At 39.1% G+C, this 24,501-nt stretch overlaps 1 long non-coding RNA gene across 3 annotated transcripts in view; it reads left to right on the top strand.

Moving 5' to 3' along the window:
* The first annotated feature begins 4,778 nt into the window (after positions 1 to 4,778).
* Positions 4,779 to 24,501, top strand: part of LOC103876672 — a 274,519-nt gene continuing 254,796 nt past the window's right edge. Inside the window, exons 1-2 of one of the 3 annotated variants that reach the window (XR_635996.4) lie at positions 4,779 to 5,193; positions 10,028 to 10,103. This is a non-coding gene — a long non-coding RNA (uncharacterized LOC103876672). The remainder of the gene's footprint in view (positions 5,194 to 10,027; positions 10,104 to 24,501) is intronic. The other 2 variants (XR_635995.4, XR_635994.4) reach the window with 2 other exon arrangements.

The following is a 24,501-nucleotide window of genomic DNA, read 5'->3' as shown; positions in this document are numbered from 1 at the left end:
TTATAATCATCTAAACCAGCAGTCCCCAACCTTTTTGGCACCAAGGACAAGTTTCATTCATGGAAGACAATTTTTCCACGGAACATGTGGGAGGGAGGAGTTTCACCTCAGATCATCAGGCATTAGATTTTCATAAGGAGCACACAACCTAGATCCCTCACACACACAGTTCACTAGAGGGTTCACACTCTCACAAGAACCTGATGTTGCCACTGATTTGAAGGAGCTCAGGCAGTAATGCTCGCTTACCCACCGTTCACCTCCTGTGACCCAGTTCCTAAGAGGCACGGACTGGGGTTGGGCACCCCTTACCTACACCTTAATTTTTCAATTCTCTTTTAGAGCTCAAAATTATATTTCATATTTATATCTATATATTTTGCCAACAAATAACCAGTTCTATAAAATCAGGCCAAGTGGTCTGAATACAGATGTTTTCAACTCTACCTGCTCCAGACTCCCCTAATATGGGTTTATATTCAATGGAATGGTCAACCTGGGATAGCTGCAGAAATAAGGCCTGAGCTCTGAGGTTTATGGTCTACCCTTTTTGATCCAGTCATTTCACCGAGATTACACAACCAAATTTTATCTGGCCACAACTCTTCTTGATACCTCAGCTCTTCTTCATGACATGGCTCCTAAATTTCTTTCTCATTATTCTATTTATCAAGTTAACCACCTACACCTTATTTCTTTTATCCATTTGCTGTTGAGTCACTCTGTAGATGTTTTGATTAGTTGAAGCTAATTCCCTGTAATGAAAATGGGTTCCCCATCTTTATCATTGATAAATTAATAACCACCCCTTCTCTGATATATACCTAAATTGGAAAGTTGTTTCCCAATACAGTAGGGGAGGGCTATGTTAGTGCCTGATTTTACCTAGTGTACATTCTGATATAATAATATCTGGATTCCAGGTTTTACCAATTTACTACCCAACTATAGCAATTCTATGCTGTTTGCTCCAGACCTAAATTAATCTCAGACTCCATTTAGATGTCACAGCTCTCCATCACTGGTGGAGACATAATTCTGAAGAAGAGGTCATGAGCTTCCTGTAGTGAAACTCATATAAGTCATCATCATGCTTTCCATGAAGGTCTAGTTCCCGGCTCCTCACTGGGTGTACAACATGGCCCCTGAATAAACATCTAGGCTCCTTTCCTTTTCTGGTCTCATGTTGAGACCAGAGTCCAGAGAACAGAAAGGAGAGAGACTGCACTTCCTATACTATGAGAGATCAATCTACAGTTTGTTAAAGTGACCAGAATATATATGCTACAGTTGGAAATACATCATAGGTTATAACCTCTGTGTATTTCAACACATAACATTATCTGGACTTTTTTTCTTTGTACTACATTGGAGGACATACCCATTAGAAGTGGCAAAATGTTCCCATTTCTTTTCTCTTACAAATAAACAAATACATACATAAATAAACAAAATTAATGACATATGTATTTCCTAATACCAAAGGCTTTAACATGTGGAATAAACTAATACATGAAGCATAAAATATATTAGAAATAATTTCAGGAGGCAGGTGACAGATTAACTTAGAGGCAAAACATTTGGTTATATGGTGTAATTGCAAACTACAGAGAGATTTTTAATCTAAATGGTCGTTTGAGTATCCCCCAGTCCTTCTACATCCTGAAGGATTTTATGGTACCTTACTGCAGAGTACTTGATATCATTTTTGAAGAAATCATACTGTATCAACTGAGCTACAATGTAACTGCAAAATGCAGACTGCAGTGTTGCTCTGCTGTGGCTCTGTGGCTTCATGATTCATTCATTTTTCCTCTTCTCTTAAGCCATTTGAGGGCTGGTATCTCAGCTCTAAAAGTCATGCAGAGAATGGGTGGAAGGAATACAAATGCTTCACTGGAGCCAGATTCAGGCTGGGGCAGTTGTTGTCAACACGATGAGGTTGAATGAAATGCAGTAACAGTGTGGTAAGGGAAGACGTGTTCTTTATTGCTATTGGGTCCAGGGATGCCTTACCTTAAGGGTAAAACATTAGACACTATGCTTATCAACACAGCAGGCTGTCATTGCAGTGAGTTACACCTACAGCTTAAGGTAACCAAAGCTGTTGAAACAATATTGTGCCTGTGTGTGTGTGTGCAGGTGCCCCATATCAAATATACATTGCATTTTCATAGACATGCACAAATGTGTAAGAAACACATATACGTGTATAAATCTGTGATTTAAAATATTGTGACAGTATTATTTACAGATTTCTTTCTTCTTAATGTAAGATAAGGTATTTGGGGGCAAATTTTAACTAAGAAAACCGAATTTATTATTAACACAACTATGATAAACTCATAGGGAATGATTACATGAATATGTGTGTATGTATGTTTGTGTACATACATATATATTCATTTAATTTGAACTTTATTTTTAAAGTACATTTGGAATGATTTTGAAGTAATAATATAATATATATATTTAAATGCCCAAATACTACCCAGAAGGTCATGATTTGACCTAAACACTCACATTTGCATGGGAATTTTATTGTGCTTATTTTCTTTTTAGAGGAATGCTTTGTCCTTTACAAAATGGACAGATACTCCCACTGTACCGCAGTTCCAGTTCTATCATCATTTTTGGAGTCTCTCTTTACCCCACGGTGGCCACACAACACGGAGAACTGTCCTTACCCACGTGCTGCTTGCCTGGAGAGCTCAGTGTCTCACACACTGAAGGGTATACGCTCCCATTTTTTTTCCGCCGACTGTAAATGACTCCTATTCTTTGCTCCACAGAACATCCGATGTGGTGCCCAATCAGCTGAAAAAGCTGCACAGACGTCATTAGTTCTGTGTGTGTGTGTGCGAATGTGTGTGCGTGTGTGTGTGTGAAAGAGAAAGAGAGAGAGGAGACTGCAGCTGCCTTGCCGCGTGCCGACTGGAGTCTCCATTAGGGCAGCGCTATTGATTTCTGATTCACACTGCAGCAACAGGGCTAGAGTGCAGAAGATAAAACCTCACATCTCAGAAACAGGAATTACAAAGACAAAAATAAGTAGATGATAGTTTTACACAAAAATCAAGCATCTGTTACCGAAGGAAACCAAAAGTGACAATTTAGCAAAATGTAAAGACTGTTTATAACATAGAATCAGGTGCACAGGAGAAGTAGAGTAAAATGAGTTCAGAAAAAAGTATTCGTTCTAATTTTTCAACAGTTTTTTATGAGAGGTGATAATGGTCTAATTTCCAGAATGCCTTGAAAAACCCTGAAATACTTGGCAGAGATACTGCAAAGTCAAGCTTATCTGAGGGCAATCTTGAAGCTATGCCTGAGAATTTTAAACAACAAAATATCCAAGATTTATTTTTTAAATTGCGTTCGATTATCTTATTAGCTAGTAGCTTTCTCTATTTTAATTCTTTGTGTTGCATAATATCTAGGATACGGTAACAGGCTGGTTGCAAATGCTTGAAACAGAAATAGGTTTCCTCTTAGGCTGCGTTTCAGCATGTCCAACTGTGAGCCTGTGAAGCAAAGCATCGGAGTTCTCTCGAGGTCTGTTGCCTCGGATTTGGTTAGAAATTATTGAATCTGGAGTGTAAAAACCCTGCCTGGGCCTTTTAGGCAGCTTGATTTCAAAACTAGCCCTTCCGCCCCAAGACTTATCAACCGCCCCCCACCCCGTCCCAAAAGAAAAACGGAAGTAAGTTCAGCATTAAAATAATGGTGATGTCAGGCAGGCAGTCTGCATGTGAGCAGCAGAAAATTAGAAGAATAGAACCATCCATTCTCGTTTCCCCCCACGACACGCACGCACACATACATGCACACTCTCTCTCTTTCGCGCGCACACACACACACACACACACACACACACACACACAACACCAGTCAGTGAAGGGGAAAAAGGGTGATACCTTTTTAAAAAATGAAAGGCAGTAAGCCATTATTAGCAAGAGCTATATTGAGCATGCTTGCCAGACAAGCAGCAAAGCTGAGCTCCAGTTCCGCCCAGACATGTGCCTTGCCATTTTCATTTTAATCAGCCTGCTCAGGATGGCTGCTGATTCATTTTGCAGGATGTCCCCCTGGGAGCCAAGGTGGAAGCCTGAGGCGAGCTGCTATTGCATCAATGCAGCACATCAGAGCGAGAGCGCGGAGGCAGAGGGAGGAGAGAAAGCCTTCAGCACCGCATCCAGATTTCAATATGGCTAGTTAGAAGGTCCTGCATGAAACCGAGTCTATTGCAGAAAACATAATGAAAGGAAAAGAAAAGAAAAAAGTCACATTGTCATTTCATTATCCAACTATTCTCTCCCGCAACCCCTTCCTGCCACCAACACACACACACACACGTACACATTTTACAGTGACCATGAAAGGTTTCAAGCCACTCTGGGGAAGTGTGTGTGTGTGTGTGTGTGTGTGTGTGTGTGTGTGTGTGTACTATTTACCTGGTAACTAGCTGGGGTGGTATACCTGATTTAGCTGGAGACTTTGATTTGTAGGACTGACAACCTTATTATGCAGTGAGTTTATTATTGATATTATTCTGCTCTCGGTTGCCATGGCCACCTTGTGAGAGACATTCAATTTTCTCTCTTCCATCATCATTATCTATGAGGCCATCTGTTGTGGAAAATGAATTCAGCCTCATTTGCATGACTGATAAGCAATTTTTTTTTTATCTATTTAACAGAAGGTCATATGCCGGGGATTTGGAGCTTGTGAAAAAAAAATGTGGAAAAAAAAAAAAAAAGCCTAGGAGAGGATGAGTGGGAGTGTGTGCATGGGGGGTGTGTGGAAGTCAAACAGATCCCTGAGGCCTGCGAGCCTATCGCGCTGCATTTGTCATTCCTGCCCGGGCGACATTTTTTTTTCCCTAAGCTACTGCACACTAAACAGAGTGAGAGAGCTTTTCCCTGCAGTCTTCTTGAAGCCCCCCTGGTTTTTTTACTCATTGTTGGTGGGTGTATTTTAATTTTTTCATTCCCTGGACTATGGGTTATGATATCAATATTCACTGAAGACAAAAAGCCACCTTTTCTGCATCTCGGTGGCATGCATGTGTCTCATCATCCTTTCAAACTTGTGGTGGAACAGGGTTTTCTTCCCTGTCTGTGTATTTTGAGCCAGCACAGTTACCAAAATTGAACTTGTCTTTCGCTTGTGAGCGGTTGTGGTCATTGTGAGGTACGTGATGCTCGTTAGGTTAATTTTTGGGGGACTTAGTGAGCAGGATGTGTTTTACCGTAGCTCAAGGGCTGAGGCTGCTGTTCCATTGTCTGCTCCTTTTTAAAGTTATTTTTATAGCATGGCTGGTAGCTGAAATGTTCCTGGACTGGAGGCTTTGTAATCCACAGAAAATCTGTCTTTAAACTAAAATGGGTATTAGGTTGCATGACTTAACTGTGATGTTGTTTATTAAGGAAAAAGATACAAAAACAAAACATGATGCATGTATAGTGCTTGGAGGGTAAGAGGATACTGAAACAAAAAGTTCCCAGAGACTTGACTGGATTACTTTACATTACAAATGAAGCACATCATTTTATACAAAGGCAATTAAAATGTTAGATATTTTTGATGAATTTACCTAATGATAAGAAGAGAGTTGATTTATATTGTTTAAGTGGAGAAACTCAAATAAAGATTTTTAAATTTAAATTAAATGTTTGAAGTTCATAATAATGAAACAAAAGGTAATTTATAACAGAAATATGTCTTTTTGTAACACCTAAATTAATAAACTAAAAGTTTAAATGGCACACTTTAGTTTTAAGATAGATCTGAATAAAGCAAAAATGTATATGTAAATATTTATGTGAAAGTTAGTTATATAAAATATAGAGAACATATTTTGAATTTAGCATTAACCATGACAATTTCTTGTACCATGAAAGCTATATAAGCTAAATAATTTCTAAGTTACTTAGAGTAAACATATTTTATATAAGAGTCTTTTTGTTCAAATGTTTATATTTTTTACTAAACAAAATTAACATCATAGACAAAAGCATCCCAAAACCACCCTTACAGGCATATGAGGGTCTTTCTAATTGTTCAACTTCCTAAGTGTCATGTAGCTTTAAAAATAATAAAGTCATGTCTCCCATACAGATAAAAATGTAATTATTTTTAAAAGAAAAGTATTTTATACAATATTCCTTTTCAAAAACACAATAGCATTGCATTCCTATAAGTTTTCACCTCTCAAGAACTTTGAATCCAAAGTGTTGATGGTAAGTTATAAATGCTACTAAGAGACACATTCCAGAAAAAAAGGAAGTTTGTTTTTTCTGATTGACCTAAAAGAACATGTATGATTCTATCACCTCAAATGCAGTAAGTCAATTGCTTAAAAGTCTCCTTAAAGTTATACTTGAGTGATAAATTTTCTTTATTAACCAAAATAGACCACTGCTGATGTGTTTTTGTGATGGTACTTTACCTGATTGCACTTTGAAAACTCTTACCATACTATCATACACTTTTCATAAGCAATAACAGTTGTTATATAATCCTTCTGGTTTTAATCAGCCATATTTCTTTATATTTTAGCTTGAGTTTCAGAGAAATAAGTTTATTTTAAACATTAATCGTGCATTTAAAGAATTTAAAACAATAGAATTCTGATAGATTAAGAATATTATTTAAAGTGACATCAGCTTTCTCAGAGGACTATAGTTTAAGCATCAGTAATATGAGATCTGGATCTATATTATAATATGAAGGATTAAGTTAGTGCCTTTTGATCTGTACATATAGTCTTCAGATTTGTGAATCAAAATTGTCAACATCTAAAAAAAACCTCTGAAGTCGCACAATTGATTTTTGCTTCCTCCCCACCCCCACCCCCAAAAAGTTAATTACCAATCTTGGTTGGATTCTTCCTTGCCTCCCTGACATTTGACTGCTGCTAATTCACTGATTAATCTCATTAATGTGATTATAGTAGGATTTAGAGTTGGCTGCCATTGTTCTGTAGACAGTGCTATTCAGGCTGAGCACTTGCCACCTCATTCAGTTTTGCTGTGATTTTTCAAAGGCTGGTGGAGTGAGCTATTGTGAGCAGGCTTCTCTGCCTTCCCTTTCAGCACCAGGAGCTGTCCGCAGCTGATAGCGATTGCATTCAACAGTGACTGACTTCCTCCTAGTTTATTGGCAATGTGAAAATGGCTCACTTTCATCACCTTAATGATTGTGCTAGTTGAGGTAGAAGTAGGAGAAGCCTTCATGGTCACATTTGGATGTTTTGAAGATGGTGGCAGTAAAGATATCTATACTTGAAGATTTTTATTTAGTAAAGACTTTCCATCTGCCATTACACATACATTGTACTCTATTTCCAAATACTCAAACTTATCAATACATTAAAAATTACTTGTATATATGCATAGTTATGGGTTGAAAAATTATAAACATTATTACTTTTCAACTGTAAAATTTTCTCCAAATACATGTAATTATTAATAAAATTCATCTTTGAAAAGATGCACCAGGACTATCTGGTGTCACAGGCAGAAAGTATGCATGACACACAAATTTCAACTTTTCTTTAGTTAGACTTGTATCCAGCTGCAGAACTTATGCCAATTTCACAAATTTGTGTTAGAAGCTGAGATCAAGGTAAAGGCCCAATAATTTGTGACCACATATGAGTGGTGTACAAAAATTCCTAAAGGAATATGAGTACATAGTCTTCTTTGGGGTTATAAAGGCTGTCAAAGCATGACCTTAGGACTATGTGGATACTTTCAGAGAATGAGACTTCTTTAATATGCTGTTTTCACTGTCCCTGTTATGTTTTTCACCTAATTTGTTTATTTAATTTTTACTCTCTTGAAAATGTTTCTATTTTGTCCATTACTCTTGAATATACCCAATTATTTCACTGTCTGATGTTTTCTGTCTGCTTTCTGTGTCAATGTTTAATAGACTAGGGAAAAGAAATAAGTGATTATGCAATTTCAAAGATTTGTAAAGTTTTTCTATTTGTTACAATTATACTTAAAATTAAAAATATTGAGTTAATAATCTGTTCAACTGCTTTTATAAATGCTTTACAGGTATAATTTTTAAAAGCCAATTACTTCTCTGTGAAAAATTAATTTTGTCAAGTAAATAATGTTTTCAAAGTCACATGCATAAACTAGATTTTCAACTCTACCTGTAAGTCAATCTAATTTGAGGGAGAGATATTATGTTAAAAATACATAATATATAATCTGAAAGACTTTGTTTACTTGTATATTTTGGTGGACACATTTTAACTTCAAACAACTTAAAGGCCTATCTACTCTTAAATGTTTTATATTAAAAATTTCCTCCGTGGAATTAGGGGGACTAGTCAGACGCTCTTTGGTAATGACCACTCTGCCCTGCACTTACAGTTAGGTTTGACTGGGTGTCCCTTTTAGACCAGGGCTATAATTTTCAATCAATAATCAGTTTTTCCAATGTGTGTTGTCCTTTGCCAGGAAGTCTACCTTGAGGCAAAGTCTTTCCAGAACTCTGTTCAGGAGGCAAATTAATGGTAGACTCAGAAAGAGAGACCGACAGTTTTGCTAAATTCTTATAATCAAACTACTCCATTGCATAATTTGATTGCAACGACATTATGCACTTTCCTATTTTCAAGTTTTTAAGAGTTCTTTTTATGAATATCTTCTTTTTTATTTGAAAAGTTGTGTAGTATCCTTTAGAAAGGAGTAACTGAGGATAAACTTGAACAAAAACTTGTGAATAACATATTTTTCACCAAGCTAAGTTTCATCATGCTGTATTCTACACAACACCTGACATGGATCTGCATTTCTTCCAAACTAAACTTAAGATAAAAGATACCACAAACTTGAAGAAGAAATTAGATGTAGGTTTGTGTTTGTGTGTGTGTGGTTGGGGTTAGTGTCATATCTACATATCATGGTTGCTGGTATGAAAAAGATATTTTAAATTGGCATGCCACCCCCATACTTAAAATATTGCCTGTAGTGACCATAACTCATATGAAATAATACAAATATTCTACTTTTACAGTAATTTGTTGTATGATTTTTTTCTGATATTAGATTATTTAAAGGCAACAGCTATCCATTTTTTCCATCAGTGGGCTATTTCAATGCAATGTGGTTCAGTTTGTAATATCTTTGTGTCTTGTCTCTTCTCTCTCTTTCTCTCCACTTTCCTTTCTCTCTCTTCTGCCCTCTCTCTCTTACTCGGTCCCTGTTTGTCTGTTTTGCCACCCTCTCTTCTCTCTGTGTTTCTTTCACACCTGCATTGTTCCAGCATACACAATGATTTTTCTATGCATGTTTCCACAATGGAAGTGTTTTTGGCTTTGACATCATAATGAGTCCTCAGGGTATCTGTAGAAGTAATCAGAGATGGCAGAGAAAATGTAAGCCAGGTGTTATAAAACTAGAAAGAATGCATAAATGCTTATTTATTAGATAGAGAAAGACTGATAAACAGTGCTGTATTAGGCTATTCTGCTAGGAAAATTTTCCAACCATGTACCTCTTTTAAAATAATCTCTGCTCCCCACGTGGTGATTATCGGAAAAGTTGGGGGGGGGGTGAATATTTTAGTCTCAGTGTAAGGAGTATTGTGTTGTGAGAAGATGGAATGATACAGGACATTCTCTTAAAGCTTTCCTTGCTTTCAGACTGCAGTGGTGTCTAGCAGGGCTCGACAGGAAGGGAATTGCAGTCTCTGTAGTAACCAGTAAGTCTGGTCTCAACACATCAGGGAAGAGCTTGGTCTTCAGAGGAATTACCTCTGAGAGCTGGAAGAGGGTGTTCCTAGTAACTTGGGGCTTCTCTGTCAGTCTCCCCACGGAAACCACAGTCAGCACTGTGCTCTGTGGAAAGCCTGCAGTGGCTGCTCCCTCGTGCTGTTCTGCTCTCAACTCTCACTCACTGTGGATAGTGGGCTGGTGAAGTGCGGGCGCCAGAGGGTAGGGGTGAATGGAATGGAAACACAGAGGGAACTGTGACCAGCACGTGCGATGGTCTCTCCACGGCAGACAGAGCCCTGCGTGGGTGAGAAGCAGACTGCGGAACAGGATTTGGCTTGATGGCCACCAGCTCTTCCACAAAAAGGTACTTCTTTCCTTTTATTGTAAAGGTTACATAGGATTTTTTTTTTTTTTTTTTTTTTTCCCTGGTGGTTGCAGTTCCCAGTTCTTCTCTTAAGTACTTCAAAAATAGTTGTTTCTCTACCTGCCTGCCTAGCTCCAGCTCTCATTTGATTGCATACACAACACTTCCTAAAGTCTCTTGGTTTGGCATGTGAACACGCCGACAATGGACTGTCTCTCAAAAGAGCTTCTCCTTCAGTGTAATGCCATTGTGGGCACCGATATGTCTGCATGCTGCCTGGAGTTGTTGTTAAACATGAGTCTGTGTATTCAAGGCTAGTTTCCAGGGGCGAGGGTGGGAGGTGCTAAAGTTGCCTTTATGATTTAATGTAGCCTTTCATAACGGTGAGTGTTATAGGAGAGAGGTTTGCAGAGAGTGAAACGGTATAGTCACCACCAGAGTAAAACATCTATGACTTAATTCAAGAAGCCATTTATAAAATCAGCACTTTTTTAAGCCAGAAAAAAATGCTAATGAACATCAGGTATCTATGTTCCCTTAGTTATTTTAAAAACCTTATAAGGTCTTGTCTTTTCAAAGAAAACTTTGTTTATATTTTTTTCTTCAAACAATACTAAAAGGTGAAAAATGTTTTAACTTTCTTAGACAAGAAGTTTCATGTCTTTTGTTTTAAAAGAAAATGATACAAGAAGCTCATACTGAAACAGAATAATATAGTGTGGTTGGCAACCCAAAAAAGATTTTAAGAATCAGTTAGAGTTAACTCTTGTGTCACCATTCTTTTATTTTAAGAAGTGACAGGTTTTGGAACCTCTTTTTGTTTTGCTTGGATGTTAACCGGTAATGCCATTTAAAATACTGTAGGTTCAGCTTATTTCTGTGAGGTTTCTTTGGCCACAGCATGAATTTACCATAACATCAATGATAGGGGAGATATTTTTAGATAGACTGCCTAGCTGGTAGCTGCTAACAGCCTGACTCCAGTATTTACAGTTCTCATCTATTACATTAAATACAGCACTGCTCATGATACACATTCTGCTCTAGAGATTTAGGGGCCTGTGGGTACAAGGCAAGCAGCATACAGCACACATCTCCACTCGTGTCTGCCTGTGTTGCAAGGTTGATACACAGGAAGGTTAGAAACTGCTGGTTTAATCCACAGCTGTAGTTTGAAAAATATCTAGATCAGCAGTGAAGTTCCCTCCCACCTTAGGGTTTGGGGAAGTGGATATGTTTTGTGTTGCTTCAAGGAGGCAGCCTGAGACAGGGTAAGTCAGCAGGATGCTTCCGAGGCTCTTCTGCTGCAGCGATGTGGTCTCTGAGGGAGCCTGAGCCTGGTGCACGCAGCACAGGCGGGACTCGCAGCCCGGCGCTGTCTGTCTGCTGCCTTTTGATGGAGGCTGCGCTTCACCCGCCCGGCAGAGCGCTGTACGCATGCCCGTCTTCCCTGTCGTTTAGTGGTGTCAACTTATTAATTTCCATCTTCGACTTCAGGCCTGTTAGTTTCCTGTCTGAAAGCATTATTACTTTTGTCCATGTGGCAAAATAATTAGCATACAGATGAGAAGTGGCCCCTTGCCTGGGCGCCGGTAGAGAGAGAAGATGTGCAGTGGAAAGTTGATTGGATGAATGGAGAACAAATGGTGGGCGTTCAAAAGCATTAGAAGAGTTTTGTAGTCGTGGAGCAGGTTGGAGAATTTTCTGGGTGAGTCCCTAAGATGGAAGGCAGGGGTGGCTGCCGTGGGAACAACTGCTTGTCAGACACTGGCTTAGCCGAAGGTGCCAAGTGCGGCTGCAGGCACAGATAATTCACTGGGACGACTTTGTTTGGCAAGTCTTGAGGCTGCTCTTTGATATCCCCTCCAGGTAAATATGTCCTGTGCTCCCTGTCTTCTCCAGAGCGTTTGTTCCGCTTCCCAAAGTGGAGCAAAGTTCAACTCCTGATGGTCAGTAACAAAAGAATAGTCATTTGCTGCTGGTGTGGGGTAGCGGCTTCATCCGTCTTCGTGTGCATGTGTCTGAAGTGGAAATTAACTGTTTAGATGTGATTGTTTTTAGAAACTTACAGCAGCCATTATTCAATGTGTTTAATTAATATTTTCTGAAACCGTGCATCGAGACCAGCAAAATTAGCAAATGTTGTTTCAATTAAAGCCCAGACATAATTAGTTTTGACTAGTATGTATTTTTCCTAGCTGGAAGATGATTTTAGCTAATTTAACCAGCAACTTACTGGAGATTGTGAAAATTGAACTGAAGTTTCTATTGATCTGTAGAATCTACAACTAGGAAATGTAGAAATTAGCACACAGTGATACTCTCAGTTCTTTTCAGAAAAATGGAGATCATTTTTGCAAATCAGTCTTCTGAGTTGAGAAGTAAGAATAAAGAGCCTGCTGGAATCCTAATTTTCTATTGTCATCAGTGACACATTTCTTATATAATTCTGTGACTGTACTACTGCAATATGGGTGTTTTAATATTTAGTTAAATATACTTCCATCTGGGGGAATTCACAGATAAATAGTTCTATCCTGTTTTAATAATTCCGATTCTCCCTAAAAGGCAAGGTTTTTCGTTTTAACTGACCTAATTATTTCACCTGCTTTTTAGGTAGAACTCAAGTAGAAATTGTTATTCTTTAACTGTCTTTTTATAGATTCCTGAATATTTTAGATCACTTGATCTTATTTTGCTTTTATTTTAAGCTTTTTTTTTCTAAAGAGTTGCTTTACTTTAGCTGTTTGCTTTAAACAATAACAGTGAATATTTGACAGAAAATATAACTTTTGGGGGGAGGGGAAAATATTTTCTGTTTAAAAAAATATACCTTTTCAAAAAATAAGGAAACCACCTTTAACGAATCTAAACCTCAAACACAAGGTATTGAAAAACATATTAACCCTTCATGTGAAGCTGCTGAAACTTGGCTTTCATCATTTTCCCTCTCATCCTGCAAGTTTCTTAGTACTCACATTGAGCTTTTTCTGCATAATAGGTAAATTATCTATTGTTTTTTCAATGTGTGTGTGTTTATACACACAGACACATTTCTTTTTCTATTTCATTTTTAAATTTGCTGGTAAACTAGAATGAGGAAAAAATTGAGTTTTTAAAAATGTAACTCAAGCAGTTTTAAATATCAAATTGTTTTCAAGCAGATTCATGAAATCTTACCTAGAGAAAAGTCATAAAGTCATAGTTCCATTATTGTCTCATGGCTACATTTCATGTTAGAGTTGAACCAAGCTTTATATGATTAATGTAGCTGCTTTTAGCTTTATGATGGTGGTTTATAACTTTCTTGGGGCAAAATATCAGCTTTTACTTTTTAACCTCACCTTGTGCATTTCTATGCGGAGATCCCTGAAAGCCCCTTCTCCGATGCTCTTTGTGCCTGGCTGCCTTCAAAGGTGGAGCCCAGCTGTTTTTTGTTTGTTTGTTTTGTTTTTTTCTTAGGGTCAAAATTGTGTCATATTAGTCTCCACTCCAGGGAGCCTCATGTGCCACTCTCTGTCACGTTTGTTCTCAGGCCGTGGAGCAGGCTCACGGGCAAAGACACGGAAAGGTCCCAGGACTGGAAACAGGCTGATGTGCACCTGTCTGAAAAGGTGATTTCTGAGGGAATTTTTCCCTGTCTAGTTGGACTCTAAGGTTGAGTGTCAACTTTGGAAAGAAAAGCAGCCTTTTATGGCAAAATTTTTAATCAATTGATGTGATTCCAAGGTGTGAGTCCAAAGATGAAGCCCTCCTTTACTTAAATGCCCTTGTGTAGGCAATGCTGGTCAGTGTGGGGCGTCTACTGTCTCAGCGGGCCTGCTCTGCTCACCGAAGCCACAGAGGGCATTGCTTTGGTGGGGTTTCCATTGATTGTGAATGAAAAAAAAAAAAAAACAAAAAAAACAGGTAAATATTTTTTATTAAAAAGGTTATTTGACTGTATTCCCTTTAAAATTCAGTACTGTTGTGTATTTTTGCACTCTTGGGGTACTATAATTCCTCTCTTCCATGGTTTTGTGAGTGCATGCATGTGTGTATTTTTAAAATGCCAGTGTGAAAATGTGTGTAAGCTGACAATATTTGAGCCATAGGGTTAGTATGTGTGCCATGTAAGCCTGCTTTAGATGTGTTTGTGCACTCATTAATATAGTTGAAAGAACTTTAGGACTCAATATTGCATACTGACTGCTTTTTACTGAAGTCTGACTGTTTACATAGAATACTCCAATTGCTTCAAAGAAAATTACCTCAAGGATATTGGGCATTTGCTTGAGAAATTTTCAAGTGTGGAATGTCAGGTTTAGGACTCTAAAGCAAACAACTCATGAATTAATAATTTATGGGGGTCTTTTTTTTTAGTACATTGACAAAGATTTTCATTATAGGATTTCTAGCTCAAACACTGTTCTGAGTGGTGCCTTCATGCCGTTATCTCAACCTAAATGCACAGTGTGTTTTAATGGCCCTCAACAGAAAGATTTTTCAAAAGTCAGCATCACCTCTTGATTCCAGGGGCTACCACACCACTGAACCCTGAAAGCAATGGACCATTCTTAGAGGCTGACTTTAAATTTGGCCCAACCTCCCCTCCCTGGTGCACGTATTCCACCAGCCTGTGCCATCTGAACAGAAGCTGAAAGCACAGAGCTTTGTCGCCATGAAACAATGCTAGCCAGACTGGTTGTAGAAATAATCGAGTCTGCAGGGCACCCCATAGAGAGCCATCAAACCGAGTCTGCTCTGGAGCTGTCTGGTAGCTTGTGAACATTCGGAAATCAGTGCCGCATCTGCCGGTGGACCCTGTGCTTCTCTGAAACTCCCACCTGCCCTAATGCATCTGGGCAAGAGCTTTTCAGAATCCAGTTTCCTCCAGGATAAATTTAATACGTCTTGAGGGCCAGGCACAAGCAAATTGATTCTATCTCTGCACCAGAAAAACTCATCAACATCTGTAAGAACACAGATTTTCAACAACCCCAGGATTAGGGGATGCTATTTTGTAAAATATATTCCAAGCCTACTCCCTTCATACCTCATGCCAGCATGGCATTTTTTAATTAGGAAGTTGATTAAAAAGGGCATGGTAGACCACGGATGTATGGTCTCCTGGCATCCATCCAGCTGTTTGTTGTCTGGGTCGTGGAAAGCGTTGCTCATCACCAGTTGCAGGAACGAGGGGGAAATGATTATAAGGGGTGGCAAGAATGAAACTGTTCTGCTGTCCGTGCTAATGGCAGCTGATTGTGGCTTCATCTGAACCAGGTTTTCCTGCAGATAGACTTACCGACTTCCTTCATGAGACAGAGACCACTCGTACTTGGAAATAACTTGGAAATTTAGAAACTCGGTGTATTATTCCGTGGTTCTGATTTTTCAGTGATCAATAGGATAAGTCATAATGACTTGTATTTTCTGGATTCAAACCTGTTTTTGTCCTCGTGTCCTGTAGGTTGGTGTCAATGATGGTAGTTGTTCTAATGCTGCTCTGCTGTTTGCCCTCAAGAGTACCTTGTTTGGCTTTTGGTTGTTTCCCCCACCCACCAAGGGAAATTCCTTTCTTTGCTGGCTTTCTTTTTTTTTTTTTTTTTTTTTTTAGGACTTAGAGTATATTTCACAGAAATAAAATTTTATGCCTAATTGTAGTGTCCCTATGGCTAATGTGGTGTGAATGAGCACCACGTTATGAATTTAACCCTGTCCATCCCTCTCACCCTCTTATTGTATGAGCACTTTCCCAAGACCAAGCATACTAAAGAAAGCAGGGAAAAGACAGCCATGGATGAGGCTTGACATGCTGCCAACACCAAGACGCTCATGCCCAGGGCAGAGGCTCTGGGGCTGTTACACGTCACTCTGGGAAGATGCTCAGTGCTCAAGATCAGGGGACTATGTCTGCACCCCAGTGGGACTTTTCAGCCGCTGGGGTAGCAGTTCTCCCTTTTGTTCTCCTTCCCTCCAAACCTACTTGTACATATATTAATTAGTTTTAGATTCTGCATTTTAAAGTTTTCAGTGATAGACCAGCTGGAGTTAGCAACAATGGTGGGCAGGCAGGGGCTCTCCTCACTGTCCTGTTCTAGAAAGAAAATATCAAAGTCAATGCTGAAGACAAAAGGCGAGACTCCTTAAGGTCAGCACCTCCCTTCCCTCTTAGCACCGTAACTGAATAATTAATACAATGTGCATATATTGAGCACCTACTATGTGCAGAGCCCAATGAGATAGAACTGAGTAACAAATTTCTGCCCCACAAATGTCAGGTAATGTGTGTACGTGTGTGTGTGTGTGTATACATATGCATATTTCTGATAAAGGGTAATCATAAATACTTCTAGGTTTACTTTTCTTGAATGCATTTTGAAATAGATTAAAGCATTCTTATGACTTAAGAAGAAGAGTTGGGTGAACCTTGAGGCCCCTTTCCTGGGTAATCAGTGCTTCAGGAATCCAGGTGACCATTCCAAAACTGATCACTCAACAGCATGGCATTGAATCACCATATTCTCTGTTCGACGGCACATATGATTTCAGTGTACTGACTGCTTACAGAATCAAGAGTTACACATTGTTGAAGGTTCTGGATAGTCAGCCCTCATCCATCATGGTTTCTAAGTACACGTTCCCTGTCCCCTTCCATTTTGCAGAGTTACAATCGCAGCAAGCCTTCGCTTACCTGAGAAAACACGAAACAGTAAACAGAATGCTCTTTGGAGGAGGGTGTTGGTAACTGTCGGGGGTCTGTTTTGCAGTTTCTGAGCTGTTGATACCAGAGATCAACAACAGAACATTTTGGATTTGGCATGGTGAAGCCCTAGGTTATTGACTGAGGGCCAACCTTCCAAGCAAACAGGAAGATCCCTTGTGTCATATTCACTTGTCTCTGCCTTCTCAGTGCCATAAGCAGTCCAGTCCTGTCACAGTGCAGACAGCTGAAAGGGGCGGCCAACCTGGTTATCCACCGGCTCACCATTGGCTGCAGAAACGTCAAAACAAAGAGGAGAGGAGAATTCAAATTAGAAACTGGTCACGTGTATTTCAGACAATTCCAATGACTATTTGCCACGTTTCCCTTGAGTCAGACCCGATTGCACTTACCTGCGTATTTAGAATTAAGAATTTTGCCATTATACCCTGTAAAAGACAGGTTGGGTTAGAATTCGCATTTTACATTCTCTCAGAGTATGGAAATTTAAGGAGCTCAAGCATCAAAAAGCCACATGTCTTTGCTTAAAAATGGAATTCTGCGATTATATAAAGTGAGGAGGGTTGGTTGATGCTAGGTTCTTGTATGTAATAGGAAATAAAATCTTAATAATCTGCTCAGATACTTTTCAGATCAATCTCTTACTTGTCCTTTGTTTAATGTGGCACATTAGGTGCTGAATTAACGTGTGAAATTTTCCACTGAATTTCTGAATCTTCCAAGACATTTCACGATTCTTTTCACAGTCCTGAGAACAAGAATGGAGGCAGTTTTGCTGCCCAAGTGTTTTCTTTTTTTTTTTTAAGCTAATATGCTGTTACTGGGATTATATTAGCTCAAAAACAATCCTTTTCCCTAAGAGACCCACACCCATAGTGCCAGCCAAGAAATGAGGTATCTGTTCTCCAGGGACAAGTTAACACACCTGTTTACAAATGGGCAAAGCCACCTGTTCATCTAGTTTTAAAGTTAATGATCAAAACAGTATCTGATCCTAGGGGTTAGTAAGAGTGGAAAGGCAAATTTGTGAGACAACAGGTAACATCTCATTTTTATTACCTAACATTTCAATGTATGTATATTAAATGTGGAATTAGTTAGAAAACACACTAAGCCTATGATAAATATTCCAAATGTTAAATATCACCATTCCACGGATTAGGTGCAGAAGTTGTGTAAGGAGTAGTAGAGTCAATGATAGAGTACATTTCATGCTTCACATTTTCACAATCCAACATACGCAAATTGAATCATGTGTTTTAGCCTCAAAGGCATAACTGAAGCGTGAGGCTTGCTGATTGGGCAGTCAGCATTGCAAAAATGGCCTCTTTCAATAAAAAAATCAGTAAGCGATTTTCACACATCTCATCCTTCCTCCAACAAGATCAAGTCTCTTTCCCTTCCTGCTATGACTGGGGAGCATGTGGCTCCGGCCCTTACAACACCATGGTCTCCAACTGTTTGGCTTGCCTTAGCGCCCCTCCTGGCTCCTGCTCCTGGAGCTTTTAACTAAGGGCACGGTCAGGAGGATAATTACAAAATCCCTTGATTGATTATTTTGGTCTCTTCCAAGAGTCAGGAAGACTTTACTCTGCCTGGTCTGGTTATATCGGCTAAGGCTGCACATGTGTTATAAGCTTCTGACTAATTCTCCAAAATAGGAGCAATGACCCATGACACAGGGTAACTTCATTTTTCCATTACTTTCCAGGAGGCTATTTTTACCTAATATTAAACATTTTTTCATTTTTATTTTTTGTCTTTTTAAAATTTTCTAAGTGAGATTTTGCTCCCATAGTCAACCTAGACAGTGACGTAAAGTCCCTGTGAAGGAGCCCTGTGTTGGGAAGAGCTTCCTCCTAGGTCAGCTCTCCATAGAATTCAGAGATGACTTGAAACAAATGACTGCAGCTTTCTGCCTCTAAGGACCCTTGTTTAAAGTTGAGAGAGTCCCAGTTCTAAGGCTTGATGACTGCGTGTTTGGCATCCTCACACGGACAGCAATTTCAAAGGCAATTTCAAAGGCATTCCTGTGTAACAGTGGGCATCATGCTATCAGCAGGGCCACACCGACGGGCCCCTTGTTTATCACCACTTTGCAGAGAAGTGCAAATGCAAACCCAACACCAGAAACCTGCAGTATTTAGAGTAGGTGCTATTGCTTGATTGATGAGTCTAATCTGGGACTACCAAAGTCAGGCAGGTTGACAAGAAATTAATCTCATCAAATGCTTCTTGGTCATCTAGAAAAATCACTGGACCAGCTGGGCGAGGTGGCTCACACCTGTAACCCCAGGACTTTGGGAGGCCAAGACGGGCGGATCACAAGATCAGGAGATCGAGGCCATCCTGGCTAACACGGTGAAATTCTATCTCTACTAAAAATACAAAAATAAAAATAAAAATTGGCTGGACATGGTGATGGACACCTGTAGTCCCATCTACTCAGGAGGCTGAGGCAGGAGAATCGCTGGAACCTGGGAGGCGGAGGTTGCAGTGAGCCAAGATCGCGCCACTGCACTCCATCCTGGGTGACAGAGTGAGACTCTGTCTTGAAAAAGAAAAAAAAAAAAAAAAACAGAAAGAAAGAAAGAAAAGAAAAGTCACTAGACCATGTGACACTCAGACATGTAACTGAAACCTAACTTTGCCTTAAGTTATTTTCTCTATTAATTTTATACATTTTGTAACCAGAATTTTATCTTACTTTACACAAATAATGCCAACTGTAGGTGGTGGGTTGCCCTGACAATTCACAGAAACGTACATGCCATGGCAGCGCTGCAGTTACTACTTGGTTTCTCTCAAGCCACTCTGGTGACTACATGAGTCTTCCTAACTTCTCATGATGTAGGCCAGGGAGATATATGTCATTAACATGACTTGACATAATACTTAAGGAAATAGCCCCATCAACTTTATGTATTACCTTTCTTTTTAAAAGCAGTATTTGGGGTATGCACAGGTTAAGCAGGAATGCGTTTTTAGCAGCTAAAATCTATTATACAATCCATGTCCTACTTCTGGTCTCCTAGAGCAGAAGGCACCCAAAATGACAAGCAAGAACTCGTGGGTACAAATAAACACTAGGTTTTTACCATGGTAGCCGATGGCATGTTCTCACCAACTCAAAAGAGTGGGCCTGAATATTGTCCCCAAAATATCCCAGCGACATAGAGAAGAACATCAGGCCCACAGTGGGAAAAGGAAAGGAGTCTGAGAAATCAAGCTCAGGTCGAGGTTGGACAGTTGTCTCTCTCCACACCTGAATCTCAGACTCCTGACCTGAGTCAAAGGAGCCTTTCCAGGTCACTACTACCAAGGAAGCTCCATTGGGAAAATTCAAACACGGATATGTTTTATTTAACAAAGCAATCCACTATTTCAAAAGTGCGAATTTCTACATGTGGAACTTTAAGTATTGGGAAATGCTTCTCATATGAAAATAAATGAAGAGGTATAACAAAAGGAAGGTAACTATGTGTAGAATGAATGGGGCTGGAAAGAAAACAAACGCAGAAACATTTTTATCCATTTGAAATTAAAAATAGTAAAAAATTTACAGGCAATAGAAATATGCTTCAGACATACAGTTTGGCTATTCCCAATTCTTACTTAGAGTGAGATGTTGTAAACATAGACCAACTAGAAGACTCATACTTTTGGAAGATCATAAAATGAGTAAAGTTAAGTGCCAAGGACACATACTCTCTTGTATATAAATTCAAACTGTTGATAAATTATATTGAGAAGCTAATAAAAACAGACTATCAGAAAGGCACCCTGAAAGCAATAATAACAATGGCTAATACTTAGTATGTACAGTAAATTGAGTGCTTTCCTCATGGGTTATATCAGCCAAAGCCCACAAAAATCTATAGGATTGCTGTAGGCACTACTATTATCTTCATAATCATAAAATAAGTAAACATATTTATTAAAGAGTTCAGGTTATCTAGGATATATACTGTTTAAGAAACCAAACCCCCAATACAAACTTTTCATAGACAGAGAATATATTGATGATTTTCTACATCCTCAATTTAATGCTTACTTTGACTGCCAACAATGATTTTCAATAGACCAAACACTTATTTACTGAATGTCTGTAGGTGCAAATCTTAAGCCAGTGTAAGGCATAGTCCTTGCCCTTAAGAACTGAAAATCCAGCTGAGGACCCAAGACATAACCAGAGAAAACGTTATAATGTCAACAATCTCCCCAAAAGTTTTCAGGGACAATTGACACACTAACAGAAATGTGCTGTGCCCTCTGGAGTTCCCCATGTGAGTTTCTGAAGTGTCCCTGAGATAGAAAGCACAGAGAAGCTTTACATTCAAGTCTTTAATCCACATTGAGTCAATTTTTGAATAAGATTTAAGGAAGGGGTCCAGTTTCAATTTTCTGCATATGGCTAGCCAGTTTTCCTAGCACCATTTACTAAATAGGGAATCCTTTCTCCATTGCTTGTTTTTGTCAGGTTTGTTGAAGATCAGATGGTTGTAGATGTGCAGTCTTATTTCTGAGATCTCTATTCTGTTCTATTGTTCTATGTGTCTTTTTTTGTACTAGTACCATGCTGTTTTCATTATTGCAGGCTTGTAATATAGTTTGAAGTTGGGTAGCATGATACCTCCAGCTTTGTTCTTTTTGCTTAGGATTGTCTTGGGGGAGGGAGAACATTGTGATAAACAGCTACTGTGTATGGAGCTTAATACTTAGGTTATGGGTTGATAGGTGCAACAAACCATCATGGCACATGTTTACCTATGTAAGAAATCTGCACCTCCTGCACATGTGTGCCAGAACTTCAAATTAAATTAAATTAAATTTTTAAAAAAGAAATCACAGAAGGGCAAGCCATTTATCAGGGGCAGTGGCCAATAGAACTGGTGAACAGGTGGAATCTGGGATCAGCCCTGAAAACCAGAGTAATTTGGATACATGGGGAAAAAGGACCAGGCCTTCTATATAACTATGAACATGGTATGTGTGGTAAATAGATGTAGTGTTCTGAATGGTCATTATTTAATGATATTTGATAGTGTGTAATTAAGTATTCATTCTGTTATATTACCCATGATTTGTATACGATTCAGAGTGACAAGGTGGGGAGTTATACATAAATATATATGGGAGGCAGTTTCACTTTGAAAACTATTAATGGTTTGCTCTTTAAAAAGTTTCTGAAAATGCATATCATTTCATTCTATGATCTAAACATGACAGTCTAGAAGTTTACTAGTTGGTGGAGTTTTGTTTCTTATTGAATGATTTACAAGATGATTAAAGAGTTACTTGATCTTGTGATATGCAAAAATAACTATAAGAATTGTCATAAAACAACTAAAAACATTTTAGAAAATAATGAGAATAGTTATTTCTCCTTTGCTATGAAAATCACTATGTCCAAATAAGAATATTTTTTCTTTCTTCTTCACAGAGAAATACCTTAGAAAAATAAACATATAATGGTCTCTAAACTAGAGTGAGGGTTGGGCCCCAGCGTTGTTTATAAACTTATGTATCGAGATAAGTAAACTATTTAATTCAGGTTTCAACATGGCTTTGGAATTAGTAGGAGCTCCTGCTTCTAAACTAAGATCAAATTTAAACATGACTTGTAGAATGTATAATATCTCTAAAAGTAAGAGTATAAATCATATTTTACTTAAATTTTTTAGAAGAAGACCAAGATAGTATTATATTGCCACACCCTTGGCACTTTACTATAGCAGTGAATTCATCCCCCATTTCCTGTGTGATATCAAGTAGGGTCTTTCCCTATATTGAGTCTTTGAAGAGAAATGTTCTATCTTCCTCCTTATACCATTTCCATTAAAAAAAAAAAAAAACAGGTATTTTTAACTAATTTCAAACTAAGTAAAGCCTATTGAGAATGTGAGATTTGTTATCTGCTTTCAGATCTCACTTGAATTAACCAGGCGTTATCTCTACTGAGTCCCAGTCCCTCTCCAGAGACTGACTCCTGAAACCCTTGCTATACCCACCTCTGAGCATAGGTTAAGACAACCAGTAGTGGAGACAGCACATTTTCAGGGCCAGCAAACCACTGATTGCCCTTGATTTCCCAATTTTTTTTTTATATCAGCTGAGATCTTCAGAAAGCAATGTACTGAATTTTATCAGCTTTGCTTTTTATAAAGATGCTGTTACTATGCCAAGGACATGGAGAAAAAGCTCCTTCTTTCACCCTGTCTTAATTGATATATTGAAGGTAGTGAATACACAATATGAACCCTTAAGTCATATATATTCTGAAAGGAACACAAATTGTAATTTCTTCAGCTCTAAGTTCATTGCTATTTTCATTCTTTTCTTCTCCTCTGCCCAGGACACTGACAATCTCTGAATCCTCTGCTTCACTCATTCTTCAAACAATAGCCACTCAACCACCAGCTAATTCACCAAGTAGCCAAAGACATGTTCCTCTCTCTCTGTGACAGCCTGCTGTTCTTCCTCTCTGCTTGCTTCTGGCCAGAAGCTCCCTTTCTTCCTATTTCTCCACACCCCAGCCTACAATAGTCTTCTACCACCGCTTTTGAGTGAAATGTCCTTGATGCAGCAATGAATATGTTCTCCTCTGTCCTTGGTTAGCCTAATGTGGACTTTGTCTCTATCTCTGTGGGATCCAAACATAAGAAGAGTGGGAATGGGGTAGAAAGCATAGAATGAAACTATCAAAAAAGCTACTGGTGATGAAAATACTTAGTAAACCTCAGAAGTGTTATATTCTTTTTTTTCTCACTCTGTCACCCAGGCTGAAGTGCCATGGTGCAATCACAGCTCACTGCAAGCTCTTCCTTCCGGGTTCAGGTAATCCTCCCACCTCAACCTCCAGAGTAGCTGGGACTGCAGGTGCATGTCACCCCATCTGGCTAATTTTTGATTTTTTTTTTTTTGTAGAGATGGGGTTTCACCATGTTGCCCAGGCTGGTCTTGAACTCCTGAGCTTGAGCAATCCACCTGCCTTGGCCTCCCAAAATGCTGGGATTACAGTCATGAGCCACTGCCCTGGGCCATAGAAGTGCATGTAGGTGAAAGAGAAAGGGAGAGATAGAGCATAAATTGTGGTTCTGTTTCTCAGTCACTAAGGAAAGGAAACAACCTCATCAGAAGCCAAAGATAGAGACACTGGGAAGGGAGGTGAACAGTCTGGTACCAAACATAAGTGGAACAGAATGGGGAGGGGTGGCCAAGGGAGCATGAGGAGCATGACACAGGCGACTTGGTTCTCCTTTCCGCAAGTCCCCTTTCCAAACCCCAGTAGCTAGAGGTGCTGTGTAAAGTCTACAACTGCAGTCTCTCCTCACTGTCACCCACAAATCTAGGCTTATTTCCCCCACAGCAGCATTGCTGCACACACAATGTGACCTACAGTACTTGTCATTGAGTGTTATGATTCATTTGCACTCTGTGAGGTAGGTGGAGGACCTAAATGTGGCAAAGAAATGTATTGGAATCCCAAACTGTTTGTGCATAACTTGTTAATACATTGAAGCACACTACCTCATTTATGTTCCAGACAGCTGAAGTAACTGACTCAAGTCACCGTAGGCCAAATATACAAGGTTTTGGGGTAAAACAAGGGCCTGGTGTGGGTGGAAACAGAGGCCTCGCATGCTTCCCTATTTGTTCTTGCTCCCCTATCTGGCAGTAATGTACATCTGT

The sequence above is a fragment of the Papio anubis genome, chromosome 14 (genome assembly GCF_008728515.1).
Source record: "Papio anubis isolate 15944 chromosome 14, Panubis1.0, whole genome shotgun sequence".
Classification (NCBI taxonomy): Eukaryota; Metazoa; Chordata; class Mammalia; order Primates; family Cercopithecidae; genus Papio; species Papio anubis.
Note: the sequence above shows the minus strand (reverse complement) of the source record. Positions and strands in the feature narration are given on the sequence as shown.